This window comes from Vipera ursinii, assembly GCF_947247035.1.
Source record: "Vipera ursinii genome assembly, chromosome: 2".
In the NCBI taxonomy this organism is placed as follows: domain Eukaryota; kingdom Metazoa; phylum Chordata; class Lepidosauria; order Squamata; family Viperidae; genus Vipera; species Vipera ursinii.
The window spans coordinates 220,603,478-220,625,830 of record NC_139513.1 but is presented as its reverse complement, the minus strand read 5'-3'; positions in this window follow the sequence as shown (position 1 = coordinate 220,625,830).

The following is a 22,353-nucleotide window of genomic DNA, read 5'->3' as shown; positions in this document are numbered from 1 at the left end:
ATTTAAGCAAAGATAATATATTTTTTCTTATGGTTCTATAGGACTGATTCCCAAGAGGATAGTTAAAACCCAATCAATGCTTGGCTTAAAGCTTCCTATTTCAACGCCAGTGATTATAAGGCTCTGCCATCAAAGCTTATGGCTTTGGCAGGGTAGTGAAAGAAACTGTATCAAATCTTCTGTTCGCTTGCAACATGAAAAAAAGGGAAATAAAAGAAGGGAAGAAAAAAGGCTGTTTTCAAAACAGAAGCTATAGAAACAACTTAATTTTAAGTCTTCAAATATATGCATTTGTTCCGCTACAAACCAATTCCTTGGAGTGCAGACTATTTGATAAGTAAGGCATTTCTGCCATCACAGTGCTTTGTAAAAGCCTGCTGCTGTTTTTGCTCAGAAAACAAGACTGTGCTGGCTTTGCTGGGACCACACTAAGCACATGGGGTCTGCATAATGCAGCAATAATTATGACCCACAGCAGGTGTGCAAGGCTCGGTTCTTTCCAGGTGTTGTTTTAAAAAGATTGGCAATCAGCATTCCTTGATGCTACTACATTGTATGAAAAGAAAAAGGAACGCTCCCTTAAAAACGTCATTATATCCCTTTGAACACACACATATATACACACAACTTAGGTACAATGCATGTGTCCTTAAGAAAACGAAAGAACACAAAAAGGCCTTTTTTAGTGCAGATAGAAGATTCATCTGCTAGGCCAGCTTTCAAGCAGTAGCCAGGAAATCCAAATTAGGACATAACCATCAGTGTCCCTTGCTGGAAGTCTTCAGCATGTGGCATGAATTACAAAAATACTGTATTGTGGAAACATACTGTGTTTGAACTTGGAAGAGATATAGTATATTTAGCTATTATGTCTAGCAGTTATTAATAGCCCTGTCCTTTGTGATTTTTTTTTAAAAAAACATTTATTTTAACTCAATAGCTGCTACATTTTGTGACAGCAATTCTAAACATTAATTATATTATGCATGAACTTGTACTTTTTGCTAGACTCCAGTGCCAGAACCTGCTAAACAATTTCCTATTTTTCTAATCCTTATGAACTTTATTTTGAAAAAGTCAAACACTTTCTCAATTCCTCCTCCACCAAATGTAATGCAACTTGGGAGTTTAAATTGACATTGTTAAGTAGACTATGATTTTTTTTATACAAAATATTAGACTGGAAAAATATTCAGTATTTAATAGATGCTAACTAAACATTAGGTAAAAATGGACAAAGCATGAAAGAGCTCCTAAGACTCAGTAAATGAAACAAAGATCATTCTCAAGTGTTTCAAGAAAAATGCTTTGGGAGATTTATTAGATTTCGTACTTAACAGGCCAGTTATTCTGTTGTATGTATCGAATCTCAGTATTTGTGCAATTCCTGGCACCCTGTAAAAGTCATTTATTTGCAAACTTTTTTTTATCTGAAAAAATATCATCTAAACAGAATGTCAAAGCAGTCTGAAGTTATAAAAAATAGTTATGTGATTATAGGAAGGTGACAATCTGATTAGTAAAAATAAAGGGAATTTGGCATGAATAAACGTCTTAATTTGCCTCTTGAAAATTACACTGAATTATGTGTTGATACTGTATCCCCTTATTTATTTATTTTTTTCTTCTTTTTCTTTTAAATAGGAATACACATCCACAAAGAAGAAGCAATCAAATTCTGTGCTTCGGAGGGTGGGAGTATCAGTTCACAAAACATTTAACATGATACTATATTTAGTTCAAAGGAAAAAGGACCCCAATATAAGATACATTCCTAAAATGATCTGACAGAAAAGAGATTATGAACAACACAACTGTTGTGTATTGTGGGTAGACCGTCAGGCACAGATGACAGGACACCGAGTTAGAGCTCAGATTTATTGTGGTTGGAACAAGAACTCTACACAGCTCAGCTCTTTATATACTGTTGCCGGCTAACCACCGGCCAATCCACATCCTTAACGGATCCCGCCAAAACGGCCAGACCAATTGGATACTCTTGCTGGGTGAGGCTCAGCTGATGCTCAGCTGAGCTGTCAAATCTAACAAATAACACTAACATATATACTCTGAATATATAACACCCCTTCCCCCCCAAAGAAGAACAATCATAATTGACCCGGCACTAGGCTTGCCATTGGTGGTGACCTATGACCTCACGAAGTATTGAAGATATGCTGGAGGCTTGCGCGTTCTGCTGGAACATCTTAGCGGCAGCTCCACCCTGCCAGAGGACCGGCTTTCTTCCCTTTCATAGCCCTGTTTGGGCATAGAGTCCCCCAACTGGTTCTCCGGGTCCTGAGTTTCCACAAAAGTCTGTGGCCTTTCCATGCTTGGCAGATTCACAACGGGGGGCCTTTCAGGTGTTATGGAGACAGCTTAGCCACCGGTTTGCCCCCTGTCGCTAACCACTTCCCTATGTTGGTTTTCTTGGGGTTGGTTTTCTGGGGCCCGTTTCCTCAGCTGATCTAAATGCCTCCTCATCTGACGGCCCCCTTCCCCCTCAATAATGTATGACAATGGCCCTGTTTTATCAATCACCACCCCTTGCACCCAGAAATCCCCACCGGTGTAATTCCTTGCCCACACATTGTCCCCAACTGCTAGCCCCCTCATGGTCCAGTGCTGCACCCCTTCCGTTGCCACCCAGTCAGGGTGCAGTCTGTCCAGTTTAGTGATGAGGCGTCGGCCCCAACGAAGTTCAGCTGGGCTTTTCCCGGTAGCTGTGGACGGGGTAGTGTGTTGACTCAGTAGGAATTGTGCCAGTCTCTGGTGCCAGTCCTCGATGATAATTCGCTTCAGGGCGTCTTTCGTTGATCTCACCATTCGTTCAGCAAGGCCATTAGTCTCAGGGGGGAAAGGGGCGGATGTGATGTGTCTAATCCAGTTGGCCTTGATGAAAGCCTGAAAATCGTTAGATTTAAATTGTGGGCCGTTGTCAGACACAATGACATCAGGCAAGCCATGTGTTACAAAGAGCCCCCTGAGCACCTGTACAGTTTTGGATGTGGTCATGCTAGACACCGGCACCACCTCCAACCATTTAGAATAACTGTCCACTACAATGAGGAAAAGGTGACCTTGGAAGGGGCCTGCATAGTCAATATGGGTTCTTGACCATGGTACATGTGTTGGTTCCTATTTGTGCACAGGGCAATGAGGTTGTTCGGGTCTGGTTTTTTGGCACTGATAGCATCCTGCGACCTGCCCTTCGATTTCCTTGTCAAGGCCTGGCCACCACACATAGCTGCGGGCCAGGGCCTTAATTCTGACAACCCTGGGGTGTCCCTCGTGTAAGGCCCCTAGAACATTAACCCTCAGTTTGTCAGGGACTATGACCCTACTTCCCCATAAAAGACATCCTTTATGTAACGATAATTCATTCCTCCTGGTAAAGTATGGTTGGAAATGCTTCCCTGGGCATTGTGCTAACCACCCTGAGGCCACCCACGTTGCTACCCTGCTTAGAATTTTATCAGTTGTCGTGCTGTTTGCTATGTCTTTAGCCTACAGGGGGGAGTCAGGAAGTTCCTGGAAGGCAATGACATTACAGGCTCCCACTCGGGTTTTGGCTGGGGACTCTTGGGTTTTTGTTGGCCCCTACTGGCTTCTTCTGCGACGGGGTGTAGTCACGCCGGGTCTTGAATTTCTCGTCTCTGGAGAATGGCATCAATCTGTGCTTCGCTGGCCGGTTCCCCCTCTTCATTGTCTGTAGCATTTTCTTGATGCACGGAGCCACTTGAATTGTCGCCATGTCTGAGCGTGTTTTTTTCATTGATCGCCTCCTGAGCCATAATTTCGTTAATGACTTCTGACAGGCTCAAGGTGGGTTTTGCGATTATCTTTTGCTGGAGGTGATCGCCGCTCAGACCGAACACAATTCTGTCCCGAATCCGATCTTCCAGGTCGGGGAAACTGCACATTCGGGTGGCCTGACGCACGGCGGCTACGAAGTCCATTGCTGATTCTCCGGGAAGCTGGTTCCTCTGGATGAATCGTAGTCGCCAGTAGATTTCGGATTTCTTTGGCATGAAATGCTGGCTCAATTTGCTGACGAGGTCAGCGTAGGGCAGTGCCGTGATGGGATCTGGGATGCATAGCCCGAAAGCGACGTCGTACATGGCTGGCCCGCTGATGCACAGCAACGCTGCTGCCTTTGCCTTATCTTCTGTGATTTTGTTCACGAAGAGATACCCCTCGACGTGTCCCAGGTGGGACTCCCACTGTCCCGGGTGACGGACGTCAAACTCGTGCATGTGTCCGATCTGGGTCATTCTGTCCTGGTCTGGTCACTGCTTGACGGGAAGGATTTTAATCGGGAGAGTTCACTCTTCCCCTCCTTTCCCGTAGTTCGCGCTTCAGCTCTCGTGACTCAGCTAGTGCTTCAGCTCAAGCAGCATCCCACCTTCATCGCCACTGTTGTGTATTGTGGGTAGACCGTCAGGCACAGATGACAGGACACCGAGTTAGAGCTCAGATTTATTGTGGTTGGAACAAGAACTCTCCACAGCTCAGCTCTTTATATACTGTTGCCGGCTAACCGCCGGCCAATCCACATCCTTAACGGATCCCGCCAAAACGGCCAGACCAATTGGATACTCTTGCTGGGTGAGGCTCAGCTGATGCTCAGCTGAGCTGTCAAATCTAACAAATAACACTAACATATATACTCTGAATATATAACAACAGTACTTTATACTGCCCTCCTTTTGTACATGAATGAAAGGGGCAGAGGAAGCACTTGCTATAAGTAAAGGTAAAGATCATGAACATCTCTTTGTAACAGTTGTAATTCCGCCAACATTAAACACCTTCGTTTTAAAAATCATTCCCTAAGGCAGGGGTGTCAAACTGCTGGTCCACGGGCCGGACGCATCATCCCAAAACAGTGCCCACCCCATTGCCGGCAATGGAGAAAAAGCTCCGATACGTTGCGCGATGTCACGTGACATCGCGAGTTTGACATGTCTGCCCTAAGGCAAGAATCCTATAAGTGACTTCTTAATCTAGGGATTTTTAAATATCTAGATTCATTTCAATCTGAATTTATGTTTGGCTAGGGAAATCTTTGGTTGGCTTTTCTATGATGTCTTTTAATGTTTTATTTGCTGCCTTTGAATCAATAGTGATTCCCGGTGACTAGTCCTGGTAATATAATTATGCATGACTGGTTTTGTCTGGACATATTTTTATGTAAGATAAAAAATTTATCTAAATTTCAGAGTCCTTGCTTAGACCAAAACAAAAGGTATGTATGTATGTATGTATGTATTTATTTATTTATTGAATTCCTATGCCGCCTCTACGTGGTGACTCTAGGAAACTTACAAATTATTGGAACAGGTGAAAAATAATTAAAAGATTAAGATGAATCTACATTGAAATATTAATAAAAACTGTGCTAAAACCACACCTACTAGGGCCAAGAGACAGATGGGACAGGGATGGAATCTTCTACCTACTAAAGAGAAATGATTGGACTAATGTGTATCTACATATCCCCTCTTTTTATTCAAACACCTTTTGAAACACCAAAATAATAATTTTATAATGCTGTTCTTGGGAACTTGTGTAGAGAGAAGTCAAAGTGCACTACCCCGTAATTGGGTTCGAAGAAGTATCATTGATAACACTATTATCCGCTCCAGACAAAATCTTGCCAGACTATCTTCACCCTCTTTCTCTCATATATAATATCTGAAGTGAGTTGCCTCTTACCTCTGTGCCTCCTTCCTCCTGGGAACCCACATTATTACATTCTATCACAAGCATTCAATAAGCATTTCTTTCAGTTGATTCCTTCTACTTACTTATTAACACCTTCCTATTCTTCATAAATAGAAAGTAAGTAACTTGAAATATTCCATTATGAACATTACTACTGAATTTGTGAAAAAGCAACATTTTGCAATTTGTTCAATCAGATTACATTTTTAATTGTAATCCCAAACTAGTAAAATCTGCAAATTTCTGAACAGGAAATATATATTTTTAATCCCATTTATATCCCGCCCTTCTCCGAAGACTCAGGGCAGCTTACAATCTAAAGCACAATGTGTTTAGCACATTCAGATGGGAAAAAAGCCTGGCACTTCTCCAGTCAGTGCCTGCCCTCTAAAACAAGTTAAGTGGTGCTAAAATATTTGCTGTGAACTTTGTGGGGGAAGAAAGCAGAAGCCTGTTGCTTTCTCAGCCATGACACATCCTATTGCAAGTTCTGCCTTATTACACACCCAATACAAAGAAAAGTGACAGAGTGAGATAAGTAGATCAGAAGTTACAAAGTTATTTAGCAAAGCACACTTTCAAGCATTAATTATGATGTAAAATCTGCGGTAATGACAGCGTACACAGCCAGTTTTCTTTCAGATTATGCAATGTGCTACATGAGTTTATAATTGATTTAAATTTTCTTTACTTTTCAAAGTATAACCAACCAACCAATCAGTATAGGACTACTGTAACCAAACAGTACATAGGATTACAGATTATAACTTTTGATGTATTATACAACTCTTTACTATCCAGCTACCTTAAAATCCAGATCATAGAAACAGATGTTTTTAAAAAGCTGTTTTTTATTGTTTACAATAGACACAAATATTTTTTCTGCAATTTTTTATAATGAAAAATTACTTTTTTCCATAAAAAAAAGTTTATTTTCTTGACTTTCACTATTCCCTGACTTATGTGATGAAATTAGACGTCATACTTTTTAATATGTACTGATTAGTTTGGGAAATAAGAACAATAATTTAAATATTTATAATTCCAAAAGGGAGATACAAATTAATTTGGAAGCCTGTTTATCCTTCTAGATCTCAGTTGAAAGAATCATCCTATCAGGTGGGCAAGTTCAAGGTTATCTGTTAAAAGAAACTTATGTGATATTAATTTCTCTAAGATATCTAGCATAAAACTTACAGATAAGTATTGCAAATGAAATAAATAAATGTCCAAACTTGCTCTTTCTGAATAAGATGAAAATGAACATTTAACTGTTGTTGAGACTCTGATATTGAAACTAGAAAGAGTGCAGAGAAGAGAAACAAAGATGATTAGGGACTGGAGGCTAAAACATATAAGGAACAGTTTCTGGAATTGGGTATGTCTAGTTTAATGGGGGGGGAAAGGATTCAGGATGACATGATAGCAGTGTTCCAATATCTCAGGGGTTGCCACAAAGAAAAGGGAGTCAAGCTATTTTCCAAAGCACCTGAGAGCAGGACAAGAAGCAGTGGATGGAAACTAATCAAAGAGAGAAGCAACCTAGAATTAAGAAGAAATTTCTTGACAGAACAATTAACCAGTGGAACAACTTGTCTCCAGAAGTTGTGAATGCTCCAACACTGGAAATTATTAAAAAGAGATTGGACAACCATTTGTCTGAAATGGTATAGGGTTTCTTGCCTGAGCAGGGAATTGGACTAGAAGACCTCCAGGTCCCTTCCAACTCTGTTATTCTATTCTATTCTAACTCTGGTCAAGCTTGTTATCTCTATCAACCTACTGCAACAGTCAGTACTTTATCCTTACAGTGTCTGGGCAAACAGCATATTGCAAAGGTCCACACGCCGGGCAGGGGACCAACACTAGTTTGCAGTGTACCAGAAACTGGGCCATGCAAACGTGCAAAGCCCATCCATGCATGTGCAGGATGCAGGCAGCACGTGAAACCATGCCCCCTCCGGTCTGCAGAAAAACCTCTCTCCACAGAACCAGTCCCTGGCACCCAAAAGGTTGGGGCAGTTGGTTTATTTGATTGGGGATGATAATCAGAACAATGCCATTTATACTAGACATCTTATTTATTATTTCAGAAACATTTTGTTATTTTGTTCCACACAGTGCTGACATTAGCCATGGCCTTACTATGTTCAGCCAGTTTGCATCTTACATCTTTGTGATTGCTTCAAACTCATACAGGATACCAGAGGTCTTATTTGTATATGCAAGGATCTCATACCTTAGACAGCAGTGAATATTTCTGGCTCTTAACAGCTATACAAAAAAGACTCTCCATAGAGTGATTGAATGTGAAAGCAGCCACCGCATGATTACTCCTGTGAATGAATTGAACATTAACCATGTGAATGACTTACCATTAAAATGAATTAGCTGAGGGACATATAACATTGTAATTCATTCTTTTGAAGTTACAAAAGATCTCTCTCTCTCTCTCTCTCTCTCTCTCTCTCTCTCTCTCTCTCTCTCTCTCTCTGTGTGTGTGTGTGTGTGTGTGTGTGTGTGTGTGTGTGTGTGTGTGTGTATGAGAGAGAGGGGGTATCTAATATTGCTCACAATTTCTACCTTAGACTAAAAGCATAATTACTTTTTAAAGGGAAATGTATTAAAATAATTGCTGTGTAAGGCGTAAATAAATGATTAAATGAACTATGTTTAAAAGTTAAGCATTATCCTCTTATTTAATTAAAACCCTGTGAAAGAGGAATTCAATAAATGTATTATTATTTATCTCATTGGTGTTTATTCTTCATTGGCTGTTTAATGATTGTTTTTATTTAAATGATATATAATGAAAGTTATGACCACTAAGAAACTAGTGTTATGAAGCAATATTATGCTTTTGACAGATAATTTATATTTTCATGCAAGGAGACACAGGTCTTAAAAATTTGAGGAAATAGATTTATTCACTTACATCTTTTGACTTTCTGTCAGTTTACATGTAATTACCCACCCCAGTGATACTCCTCTACTGACATTCTTTTTTAAAGCACTATGATCAGAATAATTTTCAAACCCAGGTCGCATTACTTCGAGCTTTCTGGAATCTTTGAAGCTTCACAATGGTTCCAGAGTTTCAGGATATTGTTGAAATCTCTCTTTACTTTACAAGATATATAAATCTTTTGAAATCAGTTTGGCTCAGGATGCAATATATGTCCAAACCATTGGCCTTTCAATATTAAAACCATTTTGGAACCAACTTTTAATAAACTTCATTTTTGCCTCCTGAAATAAAGCAAGGAACATGATGACTCAATCCCTTATCTCTCCAACTGACCAATAGGTATGTTTAAAAATATGGTCTCAAACAGTGCCTCAGCCAGGAACTGCCACAGCTTTTGGAGAAACAAAATCTCTTCACAACTCTATAATTGTTTCTGAAATGGAAGACACTATATCAGGGGTGTCAAACTCAATTTCATTGAGGGCCACATCAGCATTGTGGTTGCCCTCGGGGGGCCGGGTGGGTATGGCCAGGGTGGGCGTGGCCTACTGGGTGGGCGTGGCTGGAGTGCATATGGCCTACTGGGTGGGCATAGCCAGCTCTACATCATTGGCATCAAGGGTGGCTATGGGGGCCTGGGCAGGAGTGGAACAGATCTGGGGGTCTCTGACAGAAGGAGGGTCTCTGGGCCAGGGCCAAGGCAGTGGGGGCCGTTCCCTCACTGTTTCCAGGATGGCTTCGGGGGCCACATGAAACCACTTCGCGGGCCGGATTCGGCCCCCGGGCCTTGTGTTTGACATGTCTGCACTATATCAAAGCCTGACTAGTTTTCATTCACTTTCTGATATTGGCTTACCCCGAAAGTACAATGCAGATATAGGTATGAGAAATATTTAAGAAAGGTAGTTTGCAGTAAGTCATCATGAACTTAGCGCTTCTTTAAATCTTTGACAATCTCTTGCATCATTTCACTTCATTCCAAGATTCTGAACTTACTCATACCCACAAAATTAAGTATGTATGAATGTAAAATCAGGGTCAACTTTTGAAGCAGCTACACAACCCTTCCCAAAGATGTGGCTGCTCTTATCAGCCAAGCGAGATTTTTTCCTGGATAAAACATATTGTGAAGCAGTTATTTTGAATGCTTTTTCAGAGCCTTCTTACTTGGATGAGAAAATATCAGTCAATCCCTGAACTATAAGCTAGACTGGGAAATTGGGGGGAAAAACCCAATGCAGAAGAACATAATGAGAAATTACTTCCATACTGATGTTGAGAACATGCCACGGATGTGTTCAATTAATCGCATAGGATTTCAGCTCAACCATTTGAGACTCACATTTTCTCCCATATCTGCACAATTAATCTTATCAATAGAAGTGAGAGCAATTCCCTCCACCAGAGGTAAATACTGTGCAACTGTTATTTTATTTAAAAATGTATATTCCAAGTTTTATTTTATTTTATAATCAAAAGTTACCTAGTTTAAAGGTATATCCTTCTCAATTTGCCCTGGTATTTTTTTCCCCTAAGGTTCAGACAGGGGATTTCAAGAGATTGCCACCTGAAATCTGCCTGGAGACACAGCATGAAAAAGACCACAATGTGACTATGGAACATGAGGCCTTAATCTTTTATGATAAACACACGTTCACCCAAGAATTGGACTCTACTGAAAAAGTAAAATTGGAAACTACTTCTTATGATAATATAACTAGCGTTGTGAGGCATTATATGTAGGTTAAAACTAAAGCTATGGCATGAATTACACTCTGCTATTGTTCTATTACAGAAGACATTCATTCTAATTTTAAAAGCAGAATACGCATCCTCTGTGGCAGTTTCTTTTGAAATTTATTTGAACAAAAATATTTTTCCACACCTCCATGTTAATGTGCGTTCCTTCAGTCTTTGAGGTAACAGCAAGATATGCTGGCGTGATTTGCACTGCCCTGACTACCTCAAGAACAAATGAGAAAACCCAGGAAACTGGTGGTGTTTTAACAAGTTTAGTGTGGGGCCAGTTAAAAGAGGTGACTGACTGATTGATTGATTCTTGTGTCTTCATTTTTATGTGTCAACTGTCAATGGAAAAACATCCACCAATTAATCTTCTTAGTGTGGGCTGAGACCTGAGCTGACAAGTGGGGAATTTGACAGATGGCAAATTTAGTTATCTAATGGGGCTGTTTGATTACTAAAATCTAAGAATCCAATCTCTCCAGTAGCCTTAGCCAAAAGGGCCATGGAGGACAGTATCCAGTGATGAAGGGGAATTAATAAAAAAGGCTGACCAGAAGGAATTGGGTGTATCCTTCATGACTAGCATTAAGAAGGCATCTCAGATTACTCACATGGTAAGACTGGTGAGGAAAAAAAAATGTAATCACTACTTTTAAAATGGAGGAGATATATATGAATGTGGCTTACCTCACAATGGGCTGGGGGTGAAACATTGTAGAGCAGGGGTGTCAAACTGCCGGCCCGCGGGCTGGATGCATCATGCTGAAACCATGCCCACCCCGTTGCCAGCAATGGAAGAAAGTCACGATACGTCATGACACGTTACGCGACGTTGTGAGTTTGACACCCCTGTTGTAGAGAGTAAGGAAGATGACATTGACAGACATATGCAGAAATTGTTGCCTGAATAAAAGAGGCTGAAGGATTTTCTAAACAAATTTCCAAGTCTGGTTTACCTAGAGAGGGTCTGACAGCAGACCACATTTATTTATTTTTTAGAATTGTATCCCATATTTATTTGACACAAGAGTTGTCATCATCTCCTAGTTTCTAGTCTAGCATTTTAATTGCTATACCAAATAGGGTTTCATGGCATCATGAGGCTTTATTATTCAGAAACTGTTAATGAAGCATCTTTGTGCCAAGTTACCAGGAAGCCCACAGAATTATAATTTTGTTGATATCTAAAGGAAATATACCAGCCTTTTTTGTTGCTGGGCATTAAATACAAGGTCTTATTCTGAAGTAATTCAACTATACACAAGTAGAGGCCTGGTCAACAAAAGATTAGCTTATGTTCCACATCCCTTTACACCTGCAGTGCTTTACTGGATAGATGCCCTTTCAGTCCACAGACATTAATTCATGACAGCAAGAGTATTTGATTTCTCAGTAGATGGATCTTAGTGTTAGCAATTTTTTTTTCTCATTTGAGGTTCATCTCACACACCACACCACAGAAACTTTTTTTAATGAAACAGTGTAATGATTTTTTTTCTGTAAGACTTTTTAGATTGATGACGAAACAGCAATTGTTATTTATTGCTATTATTAGCAATTTAAGTGGTTTAAACTCATTGTCTGAAAATTGTGGGTTTTTTCTAATACTTTTGAACTGATATCTAAATTGGAGCTGATTCCTACTTAGTATGTTTTTGTAAAAGAAAAAGGTGCCATGATGTTGAATTTAATTACGGCAGCAAGACTCTTAGTAGGTCAATACTGGAAGAAGGAGGAACTGCCGACTATAGAAGAATGGACTTTAAAGGTTTCTGACCTGGCAGAGATGGCAAAGATCTCGGCTTATTTGAAAGATCACTCGCAAGAACGTTATGTTATGGAGTGGAGAAAATGGATTGAGTATATCCAGAACAAATATGGGACTAAGAAGTTTCATGTAGCATTTGAATAAGTCTTCCTTTTTTTCTTTTTTTTCTCCTTTTTTTTTCTCTTTTCTCTTTTTTTATATATCTTATATTAATAGTGTTTGTAGTTATCCTATATGAGCTAGAGAGAGAGAGATTTCAGAGTTTATGGTTTTTAGCATATGGATGTTTATGATGGGTTTTTTTTTGGTTTTTTATACCTTGTACTTAGCTCTGGGAAGTCGGGGGGGGAGGGAAGGGGGGAGGGGTAGGGAGGGAGGGATAGGGGAGGGGTAGGGGGGATTGTTAAAGATAAAATGTATGATAAAACTTTTCAATAAAAAAAAAAGAAAGAAAAAGGTGCCGGAACTTGCACATGTCATAAAACCCGCCTTACCTACCCTACAAGGTTCCATCCAAAAAAGGTGCCGGAACTCCGTTCTGAGCGTTCTATGAGAAAAAAAGCCCTGAATTTACTACTACTAAAAAGGATCCTATTCAAAATTTCCAGGCCTTCCAGATGTCGCTGCTCCAGCACTAACACTAACTCAGGAATAGGCAACCTTGGCTCTTTTATGATTTATGGACTTCAACTCCCAGAATTCCTGAGCCAGCTATGCATGAGTCATAAAAGAGCCGAGGTTGCCTACCCCTGGTATAGAGTAATGAAGCAAAAGGGGAAAAAAGAAAAGTACCAAGGTTTCATCACACCACAATAATAATATAGTCCAAACCAGCAATTTCTAAAGCACAAAGGAATGGAAGAAAACATTCACTAAAGAAAATATCAACTGAAGTTAGTATATGTTGTCCTTTCTGTTTTATTTTTAAATATAACATACATTAATACTCGAAGAAAGTATTTTTAAAATGGCAGGATTCAGTTGACCTGGAAATTTGTCACTTTGATGTACATTTATGGGGAAATTACTGTAGATAAATTAGTGAAAAATCAGCAAATGGTGAGGGACCAACCATCACTGAAGAAAGACAAGCAAAGTGAAAAAAGATCTCACTTGACAACATGTTATTTTACGAGATAATAATTTTGAAAGCATCCACTGTCTCAACATAAGCAATTTAATAACATTATGCTTGCCCCATTACTACCAGATGAAATAAAAATTGAGAAAATCTTCTTTAAGTATGCACTCAGGGAATTAAGTTATAAATAGGTTAGTAACTTAGTGCATGAAAAAGCAAACCTAAGCAAAAGTGATGAAATGTAAGATATAGTATCTTTAACTGATAAAGGGAAATGAGAATTTATTTGTAATTTGTTACATGTAGATTTAAAAACTGCATAAATATTAAACAAAGGCAAAAGAATACAAGGAAAAGGCAACAAAGGTAGAAAATAACATGCATATTTAACTGATTTATGGGGAAATCAAAACCATACATTGAAGAGATTATTCCCAACCCTGTTGGCTTTATGTAAGAGCCTAAAAACCTGGCTTTGCCACTGGTCTGGGAATCAAATGACATTGGTGGAGACCCTGGTAAGTGGTTGTATTGATAGAAAAATGAATAGTGCTCTTCCACAGAATATGTTTTTTAAAAAATATTTTAATAATTGCTATTATTTTTAATGATTTCTGTAGTTATATTTTTGTTCTTTCTCTATTTATTTCTGTTTTTAACTTTTTAAGTCACCCATACTCACAGCAGACAGCTGGAAAGTTATATAAATTTAAAAAATAAAAATAAATAATAGGAATATTATTAATATTTTATGCAAACCTGTTTAATCACAGTACAGCATTAAACCACTAGCCTTGCAAAATAACAAAGGCTTGACTCAGTTACACAGTCTTTCTATGATAAGGAACTGCCAAAAGTTCATATATTTTCTTTGCCATAACCCATAATTTATTTGCTTATACGTAATGAAAATGAAATTTCAAGTGCAAAGAAACCATTAAAAGAGACATCCATTCAATAAGATCCTACTAGTTTTATCACTGCACCATGTGAAAGTGTACTCTTAAATCCTATAAAAACCTACCATTAAATAGACATTTTGATTCACACAGGTTTTGCATGTTTTCAGTACAACATGATCAGAAAATTGTAAGGTGAAGATAAGGACAGACTAAAAATCCAGACATTCCTAAATGATTAAAAGCACTTTTTAAAATGTGTGTGTGTGTGTGTAGACACACACACACACACACATACTTGAAATGTGCAAAAGAAGTAGTCAAATGCATATATGATAGAAAGAAAACAAAGATAATGAATAAAATAGTATTCTATCATTGTCAAAACTAATGTTTCTAAGATCAAGGTCCTAGTGCTATTCTCATGAGAAGAATATCATTTACTTAAAATCACTATGGCCAATGTTGTTTACAACACAATAAATCAAAGAAATCAGAAGCTTATGTGTCATATTCAGAAATAAAAGTACTTTAAATTCAATGTAATGCTAGGAAAAAATTGGAGTGGTAAACCTGGGGCAGCTTCTCCTTTATTTCCTTTTCTACACAATAATTTCTGACACAGAAGGCTCAGCCTTAATGAATCGGTACAAATATTTCCTGTTTCACTTTCAGGTTCCAGATAGTTGCAAGGTTTCAGAGAAACCAAGAAACACATAAAAATTCATGAGAGAAGCATCATCTATGATCGTTCAAAAAGATACCAATATAGAATGCAATTACCCAGTTAAAATATTAATTTCAAAAGTTTAGCGAAAGAATGAATTACTGAGGCTTTTCACACCAGCAGAACATTGATCTGAAATAGAAAGAAAACATATCTTATCCCATCCCTCTGGGTAGGGACAGAATAAGTGCCCACCCTTTCTCTCAAAGAACCCTGAATGTTTTGAATATTTCCTATAATTAAGCTATATCACGTACTACTTTAGGATCCATTTTTATTGAATAGCTTACGCTCATGTTGAACACCTGTTCTATGGGTACAGCATGAATAATTAATGAATCTAATCAACATAATCCACTCATTTCCTTAGAGCAAACAATGGGAATGATCATCTCTTTCACTGATTTACAATCAATCAATCAATCAATCAATAATCCTGAGAATATGCCTTTCTTTCCATAGAGACTATCTGGTAATTGTTTACCCACTACATATTCACTTCATCAACATTTTATTTCCTTGCATGATTTCTCTAGAATGGCATGTATATTTCCTACTTGAGATGATGTATTAGCCATCACTGGCAAATCAGTTGTTCCAAGGATTATTTATCCTCTAAGCTCAGCAAGTTCTCTTTCTGTACTCCAGACGTGCTTCCTTCTATCGTGCACTGCAGTCATAATGAAGTCATTCATCCTCTTGACAACAAGGCAGACTTTAACCCTCAAAAAGAAATAACAACCATACCATTTTTGCATCTGAAATAGAGGCTTGGTTAAAAAAAAACACCTTAATACTTTCAAAGGCAATACATACATCTTCTACCACAAGACGCTTATGAAAAATACACTGTAAATATCTGGATATTGTTTATATCTACATAGTGAATGGAAAATATGTACATGCTAGGTATCTGTCGCAGATAATCTAATATTTAAAAATCAAATGTCAAAAGCACATTTTTTTAAAAAAACAAGACAGACATAGTTATCCGAAAACTTGGAAGAAGAGTAGGATTAAATAGAACCAAGCTAAGAAAACGTGCACATTTTAGGCTTTATGACAATAAAACTAAAATGAATGTCCTATCACACATATAGTTAATCTATATGTGATAAGGGCAACAGGAAAAAAGTAAGCATAAAAAAATAATCTACAATTTTCAGTCTGACCTTCTAAAGGTATCTTCAATTTCTTCCATCAAAGGAACAAACACATATTTTACACACCCACCATCAATTTAACAATGATTTGGAAACTTGGTTCAAGGGTTTGCAAAAATTAACTCTGAAGTAGGTTATAAAACCTAAATAAATCATTGGATACTTATTTTAATTGTAAACTAGATTTTTCTTCGCAAGGGGCAATGTATACATGACAATGTCCACAGACTAAATCATCATCATCATCATCATCATCATCATCATCATCATCAGATATAAAGAATCTTCTTATTAAGGAATAAAAACTCCCCGATCAGTGAAAAACACTTCAAAGAAGAAATAGGTCAAGGCACTTGGGCAGAAAAGGAACATTGTGATGAGATGTTCAAAATAAACTAAGCAGATTTTTCAGGAAATAGTTTAGGCAAGACAATATAGTTACAAAGAAATCTTCTCTCAATTCCAGACTTAAAAAAACCATTTAATCACAAATAGGGATATTTAGAATTGTTGTTGATAGCTGCAAAGTCATGTCCGACCCATCACAACCCCATGGACAATGTTCCTCCAGGCCTTCCTGTCCTCTATCATCTTCTGGAGTCCATTTAAGCTCACGCCTACTGCTTCAGTGACTCCATCCAGCCACCTCATTCCCTGTCATCCCTTTCTTCTCTTGCCCTCAATCTTTCCCAGCATTAGGCTCTTCTCCAGTAAGTCCTTCCTTCTCATTAGGTGGCCAAAGTATTTGAGTTTTAGCTTCAGGATCTGGCCTTCTAAAGAGCAGTCAGGGTTGATCTCCTCTAGGGCTGACCAGTTTGATCACCTTGCAGTTCAAGGATTCGCAGGAGTCTTCTCCAGCACCATAGTTCAAAGGCCTCAATTCTTTGGTGCTCAGCCTTTCTTATGGTCCAACTTTCACAGCCATACATTGTAACTGGTAAGACCATAGCCTTGACTATACGCACTTTTGTTGGCAGGGTGATGTCTCTGCTTTTTAGTGTGCTGTCTAGATTTGCCATGGCTTTCCTCCCCAGGAGCAAGTGTCTTTGAATTTCTTGGCTACAGTCCCCATCTGCAGTGATCTTGGAACCCCAGGAAAATAAAATCTGTCACACTTTGAAATGGGCTTAAAAGTCTACTAGCCACTGGAATTTGCCAGGAATTGACAGGGCTGGATGCCATGATTTTGGTTTTCTTAATGTTAAGTTTCAACCCAACTTTTGCACTCTCCTTCTTCACCCGCAACAAGAGGCTTTTTAGTTCTTCACTTTCTGCCATTAGAGTGGTATCATCTGCATATCTTAGGTTGTTTATATTTCTTCTGGCAATCTTAATTCCAACTTTTGATTCATCTAGCCCTGCCTTTCCCATGATGTGCTCTGCCTATAAGTTAAATAGGCAGGGCGACAGTATACAGCCTTGCCGGACTCCTTTCCCAATTTTGAACCAATCAGTGGTTCCGTGTCCAGTTCTCACTGTTGCTTCTTGACCTGTATACAGGTTTCTCAGGAGACAAATAAGATGGTCTGGTACTCCCATCTCTTTAAGAACTTGCCACAGTTTGTTGTGATCCACACAATCAAAGGCTTTAGCATAGTCAATGAAGCAGAAGTAGATGTTTTTCTGGAACTCTCTAGCTTTCTCCATGATCCAGCGTATGTTGGCAATTTGATCTCTAGATCCTCTACCTCTTCAAAATCCTGCCTGTATACTTCTGGTAGTTCTTGATCCACATACTGCTGGAGTCTAGCTTGTAGGATTTTAAGCATAACTTTACTAGCATGAGAAATGAGTGCAATGGTGCGATAGTTTGAACATTCTTTGGCACTGCCTTTCTTTGGAATTGGAATGTAAACTGATCTTTTCCAATCCTGTGGCCACTGTTGAGTTTTCCAAATTTGCTGGCAAATTTGAGTGTAGCACTTTTACTGCATCGTCTTTTAAGATTTTGAATAGCTCAGCTGGAATACTGTCAGCTCCACTAGCTTTGTTGTTGCTCAGCTTTTCTAAGGCCCACTTCACTTCACATTCTAGGATGTCTGGCTCGAGGTCAGTGACCACCTCATCATGGTTATCAGGGACATTAAGCTCATTCTTGTATAGTTCTTCTGTGTAATTTTTCCACCTCTTCTTAATCTCTTCTGCCTCTGTTAGGTCCCTGCCATTTTGGTCCTTTATCATGCCCATTTTTGCATTAAACGTTCCCTTCATCTCTCCAATTTTCTTGAAGAGATCTCTGGTCCTCCCTATTCTATTTTTTTCTTCTATTTCTTTGTACTGTTCATTTAAGAAGGCATTCTTATCTCTTCTAGCTATTCTTTGAATTCTGCATTCAATTGGGCATATCTTTTTTTTCTCCCTTGCCTTTCACTTCCCTCCTTTCCTCAGCTATTTGCAAAGCTTCCTCAGATAGCCATTTTGCTTTCTTGCATTTCTTTTTCTTTGGGATGGTTTTGGTTGCTACCTCTTGTACAATGTTGTGAACCTCTGTCCATAGTTCTTCAGGCACTATGTCTATCAGATTTAATTCCTTAAATCTATTTGTCCCCTCTACTGTATATTGAACAGGGGTATGATTTAATTCATACCTGAGTGGCCAAGTGCTTTTCCCTACTTTCTTCAGTTTAAGCTATAAACTTTGCAACGAGAAGCTCATAGTCATTACTCCAAGGCCAAACTTGTCTGTTATTCCGGTTATCTTTTGGCTTCCTACTTTAGTATTCCAATCCCCCATGATGGTAAGGACATCATTTTTTGGTGTTAGTTCTATAAGGTGCTGTAGGGCTTCATAGAACCGGTCAATTTCATCCTCTTCAGCACTGGTGGTTGGGGAATAGACTTGGACTACTGTGATATTGAATGGTTTGCCTTGGATTCGAATTGAGATCATTCTGTCATTTTGGGGATTGTATCCTAGTATTGCTTTTCCTACTCTTTTATTGACTATGAAGGCTACTCCATTTCTTCTGAGGAATTCTTGCTCACAGTAGTATACCTGATGGTCATCTGAATTAAATTCACCCATTCCTGTCCATTTTAGTTTGCTGATTCCTAAGATGTCGATGTTCAATCTTGTCATCTCTTGTTTGACCACATCCAGCTTTCCTTGATTCATGGATCTTACATTCCAGGTTCCTATGGAAAAAAAAATCTTTACAGCATCGGACTTTCCTTTCACCACCAGATACATCCATAGCTGAGCGTCCTTTCAGCTTTGGCCAAGTCGCTTCATTCTTTCTGGCGCTAGTAGTACTAGCCCTCTGCTCTTCCCCAGTAGCATATTGGACACCTTCCGACCTGAGGGGCTCATCTTCCAGCGTCATATCATTTTGCCTTTTGGTACTGTCCATAGGGTTTTCATAGCAAAGATACTGGAGTGGGTTGCCATTTTCTTCTCCAGTGGATCATGTTTTGTCAGAACTCTCTGCTATGACCTGTCTGTCTTGAGTGGTCCTGCATGGCATAGCTCATCGCTTCATTGAATTACACAAGCCCCTTCGCCATGACAAGGCAATAATCCATGAAAGGGATATTTAGAATACATCATGCAAAACTTTTCAGGCTGAAGGTGAGATCGTGCTAGTAGTCCCAATTACAACTATGGCCACTGGACTATTGCATTTTACTGTCTTCATACTAAAATCTTTCAGCCAGTTCAGATAAAAAGACTAATAGAAAGATTAGTCTCTTCCTCACTATTACAAAATATTATATTAATAGTATATATCCATATGCCCCTTATTAAAAATTATTTGTATTAAACAAACTATATAAGCCATTTCCTTTTTAAAAAATACATACAGTATTTATTGAAATGCTAAATGTATCCATATAGAACCTGAGAATTCAATAACATCTTAAACTACTGATTATTGAAACCATATGAATATATTCTATAATATTTAAAACACACTCATAATTCAATGTGAAAAAAGTTCACAGATGGTATTTGGGAACACTCTATTTATAATGCAAAGATTTATTTCATTTCTGTAGTAAGTACAGAAGCAAAAACATTTAGTAAAAAGCAGCACTAATTTAAAAGAAAAGGTGTTTATATAAATTGAAGACATTTAGCATAGAGGCCTGGCAATACGAACTCAAGGACAAAAAAGATATACAGATAATCCTCGACTTACAACCACAATTGAGCCCAAAATTTCTGTTGCTAAGTGAGTTTTGCCTCATTTTACTACCTTTCTTGCCACAGTTGTTAAGTGAATCACTTAACAACGTAACAGTTATGTTAGTAACGTGGTTGTTCAGTGAATCTGGTTTCTCCATTGACTTTGCTTGCTAGAAGTTTACAAAAGATGTTTACGTGACGTGACTGCATCTGAATTTTGATCACATGACCACGTGGAAGCTGCAACGGTCATAAGTCACTTTTTTTCAGTGCTGTTGTAACTTCAAACGGTCACTGAAATGAACTGTTGTAAGTCAAGGACTGCCTTATAGTATCTGTATGATCTCGATGGCTGTCCCGGGATGAAGAAGTTAAAAGAATGTTCTTTTCTTCTTATTCATTTTGCTTTAATTAAAATAATGTAGTCCAAATAAGGCAAGGAGTTTAGCAGTAGGTGTTTTCAGGCACATTTCTGCAGGCACCAGGCTGTCTTTTCCTCTTTTTAGGTATGTACAAAGTACCTCTGGTTAACATTCTAATTTTCTACTGCATTATTAAAAACGAGAATAACATTTTATTTAAACAAAAGCCATTTAATTGTTGTTGGGTTTTTTTAAGCATTTTTGGGAGGGAAGGAGATAATGAGAAGTTTTTAATATTTCCCATTTATTGTTTAAAATGTTGAGAATTACCAGTGAAAGCATAAATTAGGCAATTAGGCATTTACTGTTAAGATATAAAATTACATAATTCAATTTAGTAATTGGAAAAAGGAAAAAAAAACTTCCCAAACTAAGCATGCCATACAAGCAGACTCTATAGAAGCAGAAGCAGAAAGTTTGCATAGAACCAGATACATCAAACCATGCTGGGTCAGGAATTCTGGGAGCTGAAGTCCATATGTCATAAAAGGACCATAGTCTCCTACCTCTGCCATACCAGAACACATAATATGTAAAACAGCTATAATCTTTTGAGAGTATAATGAGTATTCTATGTTAGTGTCCTCCCTTAATTCTACTGGAGTTTAATTCTAACCTGGCCAATTATACTTTGGGTTGGAGTGGTATGAACAGATGGGTGAAGTTTTTATCTCACAAAGTAAACAGTAAATGTTATAAACCTGCTCTTGTTCTACTTTCACAGGTCTATGGATTAAAAAGAAAAAAATCCAAGTAGCACTGGAAATCCTGTTTAGCAACCAGCATGATATGGATAAAATAGATAAGAGAGACAGAGATGAAAAGTTAGATAAAACCATTCTACATTTTTATATAAAAATTAGTGGGTGGGTGGAATGAGAGAACTGAAACAGGATATTTTAATCCTAATCCCAGAGCTGAAAATAAAATAAACGCATTACTAAAAAGTGCAAGAACACCAAAAAAAAAAAAAGCATTCTTACATTCTGTCCTCAGCAAATTAGTCCAGTAGGGCAATTAAGGCACTCCCTATTCCTGAACAAGATTGGAATTTAGACTGGATTTAAGTAACATGTTTCTTCCCAAACCTAGTAGGAGTCGAGAAGCACCTGGCTAACCATTAATTACTGTCAATAAGGGTAGAAAAACTATTCAAGGGCAAGGCTGTATTTTCTCAGCACAAAACCATTTTGGTCCTCTTTGCAGTAATGTCTGTAAGTGGGGGATGGGCTTTCAACACTAATAAAACTGTTCATAAAAAATATTTCTTTTCAGCTGTTCCCAAATGGACTACCATCAGCATTTCTCTAGATAGCAACATCATAATCAATTAGAACGAAGCTGACAAATTATTTTCAATTTGCTATTAATCTTATTTCCTTCACAGTTCTGAACAGCACTATTTTATTTAATTAGCATGCTTGTTACAAATATTTGTCACAGTTCCTTCATTTGATACAAGCTGTCTTACATAGACTGTACAGATGCCAAAGTACCAGTATTTGGTCTCAAAGGAACTATTTGACCACTGCAGAAAAGAGCAATAAGCAAAACAATAGCATTGCAGCCCACTCTAGATGATGTACGTAGTCCATTTTTTATTGCTATAAAAGCTATGAAATGGATGTATAAGATTTGCTGCTAAAATAAAGAGATGTTTATAGCTTCGAAAAGCCAAACACTAATACTGGACTAAGAACTCCAGCAAGTTGAATGTAAAAAAATG